Source organism: Athene noctua, chromosome 2 (assembly GCF_965140245.1).
Source record: "Athene noctua chromosome 2, bAthNoc1.hap1.1, whole genome shotgun sequence".
Classification (NCBI taxonomy): Eukaryota; Metazoa; Chordata; class Aves; order Strigiformes; family Strigidae; genus Athene; species Athene noctua.
Window position 1 is genome coordinate 48263269 of NC_134038.1, and position 4394 is coordinate 48267662.

The following is a 4394-nucleotide window of genomic DNA, read 5'->3' on the forward strand; positions in this document are numbered from 1 at the left end:
GTTGTTATCCACTCAGCAATTTCATGGACAGAATTTCAGACCAACTTGGTATTTAAGACAGTAAATGTCATAAATCAAAACCTTTGTCCTATCATCAACGATTAACTTACCTACCTTTTTCTTGTCCAATAAGCCAAGTCCATCATTACTGTATCACAGTAACTACCATATACACTGACTATTTTTAAACATTGTTGTGAGAAAAAGTATTTGACATACAGGATGAAAGACACAAGAAAATGGGAATACAGAGGAAACACACATTGAAATACAGGAAATTCAATTTAAAAATAAAAGAACTTTTTTTATTCTGAGGGTTTTGAAGTGCTGGAACAAGTTGCCCAGAGAAGTTGAGGAGTCTCCATCCATCCTCAGAGACAGTCAAAACCCAACCAGCAACAGACCTGAGCAACTTGTTGAAGGTGACCCTGCTACAAGCAGGGCAGTTGCACTAGGTGGTCTCCAGAGCTGCCTTTCCACCACCTCACCCATTCCGTGACTGAGTAAAGCTGGCACTAAAACCTTTTCAACAACAGAAAGCTAACAAGACTCTTGGCGGGTAAGACATTAATACATATGGGGGTTTTTGACAAAAAGTGAAAACAGGAAATGTGTGCACCTAAAAAAAAAAAAAATCTCTCAGCAACATAATTTTAGTATCTTGCTTTTAGAAAAGGCAATGTCATTTCTACTGTTGATGACTGTGAAACACTGTATTTGTCAGTAAATCATATCATGGTATTCTTCCGGACCTTTTAAAAATTTCATACATTATATTATTTTAAGTGTTGGTACCATTGTACTATCACCACTGTCTGTGACTCTTCGGAGTTTTAGTTTCTTCCAACTTCAGTCATCTCTTCTACTTATGAGCTGACGGAAAGTGCTGAAATTGTCACAGTTTCTTCTTACGCTTAAACTACAGGTACTGCCAGTAACTGTATGATCAGACTTGGTTAGCGTTTCACTTTCCCAGACCAACCACCTGGTTAGAATGTCCTAAAAACGTAATTTTGATTTTTGTATTGTAAATACAGACGCACAAATTATATCAAAATTAGTAACATTTCTCCTACTATTTCAAGTATTAAAGCTGATAAGAAAGAATGGGTAATGAGGACACCTGTGCAATTTCTAGCCACTTAGAGCTATGCTTATTTCACTGATGATCCATTGAGAAGTAGCACTTGTGGATATTGTTGTTCTTATGTTAGTTTTTTCAACAAAACCGTAAGTATTGTAATTCTCAACCCACCAATAATGATGGCATCAATTGTTCTCAAATCAGTTATGTTTGGAAGGTTTAAAAGCTCTTTTGTTAAGAATTCTTCTGCAGGCTCAGCAGTCATTGAATCCTGCATGCTGTCACCTTCAGCTGCTGGGAGGTGACAGTAGTTCTCCTTTTGGAGGCTCTCTAGGTTAGATTGGCTATGTTCACAGTAACAAGTACTTCAAGCCAACAGGAATGGACTTACACATTGAAACATGGTGCCAAGGACCTGGCATCTATGCTGTACATGTCTCAAAGGGTTTTACTTCAGCCTGGCTCCAATTTGATCCCAAGGACTGTATGTCAGTGGTGGCAACTGGACTGCATTAGGCAGGGATCTGAAGAACACATTCTGGTTTAGTTTCAAACCAAATGAATTCAATTTGGACACTCCAAAACTGCTCTGTGATGTGAACTAAAGCATGGTAAGTGGAAACGATGATGATGATACTTGCTTAAAAAATACAGTCCTGATCAAAATTAGAAGACTAGTGTAGCTGCACCCATTGCTCCGTGATTACATTATCTTACAGGTGTTTTCTTAAGATGGTGGAATATGATGACTTCAAAGGAAACAGCACATTTTTTAGTCTTACTACTTGGTATTGGAAGAAAGCCTAAAAGCCTGTTTTTCTACTTCTTTGGTCCCTTTCACATGCAAATAATCAAGAAAAGCTGCTTTCTGTTCCCACATCCCTATTTCTAACATGCATCAACCGGCTCCAAAACCTCACACCAACCTCTTCACAACAGGAGATAGGAAGATGATTTTCCTGCCCCAAAGAAGGGCTGTATGAACCTCTGTGTCAAAACCATTACTGGCTAAAAAGTGAGTTATCCAAGGAAAACACTAGAAAGTGTGATATCCTACAGAGAAGGCATCAAAGTTATATGCTAACCCTGCACTGTAAATATACAATCTCTATACATATTTTTCCTCCAATTCACACTGACTTATTTAAACTCAGAGCTTTGATACCTCACCTAGTCACCTGGTATAATAAAACAAGGTGTAATAGAAAATTAAACAATATATGAACAAAATGTCAGGAATTTAAGGCAGTTCTTAGCATAAATTTCAGTGTCACACCTGAAGTAGCTAAATGGTTTTTTCTCCTCTTCTTGAGGAGAAAGTAATAAATAGATGGCAGCTTAAGGAAGGCATTTTTTTTCCCAATGTAATCATGGCAGATCTTTTTTACATAGCTTATCTACTTTTGCAACCGCATTCTCTAGTGACAAACACCTTGCTTTACCATTGACTTCATATCTACGTTCAGGTAATATACCTAGCCTTATTTCCTCTAAGGGTTTTGCTACATGACTCCTTGCATTGTTCTTTGAAGATGAAAAGCACTATAGCCATATCGTACTTCTAAGACAAAGGCCCACAGCAAGAAACAACTGAGTATTACTGGAGATTAATTAATAAAGGATAGTGCAACTTATTTGAATAGTGTGCACTTTCAGATGTACAAACAGAACAGTATTTTTAGATCTTATCTTTATTCTACAGTTACTTGGCATGTAACAGCCAAAAGTAATGTATGTCCTTTCTTGATACAGTCAGAGACCTGTGGAATTTGAGGATGTTTTTTCCATTACCATTTTGATCTGCAGGTAGAGTCCACAAATATCTCAACTACAAGCTCTGTATTTGAGAAAAGTAAAACCATTAAACATGAAGCAGAAGGAACAGGTCTTTAGCTGGCTGATTGACTTTTCCTTTCTTGCAATTCTTTGCTGTGAACATGTTTCACAACTTTTATGAGTGCTAAGCTATCTAATGAGCCCTGAGTAACGATAAGAGACACCTGCAAAATCTGAGCTTTTGCCAGTCAATTACATTTCTTTCCCCATAGACCCACACGCTCCCATGCTGCTAGTAGAAGCAACAAAAAGGAAAGACGTCAGAACTTGATGTGGAGCTTGCTGCAGACCTATTGCAGTGACTGCTTGGATCTCCTGCTGAGTTTGCTTTGCTAGCACCAGACAGTTGGGGAGCACCATGGAGCAGACTGTGTGTTCCCTTGGACAGGTACCACCTCTTTACGCCTGCCTGGTAGCACTGTTGCCAGTGGGCACTACTGCAGCACAGGTAATACTGCAGTGTTTATCCCCGCCTTGCTGCAGAAGAAGGAACATTCGTCAGGCATTATCCAATGCAGATAGGAAATACCACCTGCTTTAGTCTTCTTCATAAAGCTACACCTGCAGATAATTTGGGAAGAAAGAGTAATGGGGCAGAGAGACTGGAAAAAAAAAAAAAAAAAAAAGTGAAGTACAGGAGTAAGAATGCTCTTTTAAAAAGCCAGAGAAACTTAATTTCAAATTCCAATGTCAGCTAACTACAGAGAACTGTAAAACCAATCAAAAATAGCTCTGTATGGACAGTGATTTTCTAGCATTTTTGATAAGTAGTTTCATATTTGAATAGTTCTGTTGATCTGTATTTCAACACAGATGCTGCTTTGGTAACTTTGCTGTCAGTATACTGCTCAGCAAACAGTGGTGATTCATGGTTGCTTGTTAACATTTGGGTGGAACTTGACTGATCATAAGTTTCAGTGTCAACTTCCAGTGATATGAAATCATTAAATAATCTTGAAAAGTGCTGGCTTGTAGAGAAATATGTACCTCACTTCGCAATGTTCATAGACCAAATGTTAAAGAGTAGGAGGATGTTCAAATGATCTATTATTCTTAGACAGTGGGTTGCTCCTTGCCCTGTCTCAAACCTCCTGCATTATCTTGCACAAATTAGTTTCACTTTTGCAGTTAATCTTCCAAATAAGGATAACACTGCAACTCCTTGGCTGATGAGGCAAAAGCACCAAAGAAGATAACAGTTGTCAGATAAACCTGCAAGGTAAGAGATCCATAACAGTTGTCAGATAAACCTGCAAGGTAAGAGATCCTCAGTTGAATCCAAAATGTTTGAAGTTGAACACCTAAGTATTTCAAGTTAGAAAACTTCAATGTTTATGAACCCAGCAGGTGTCATAGGGAATATAATGTAAAAAAGTGAAAATTACAACAGATATGAAATATAAGCGTTCCATCTTCTTGCAGAGGAGTGGACAAGACACATTTGCTTTGATTAAGAGTTATCAATAAAGTGAAG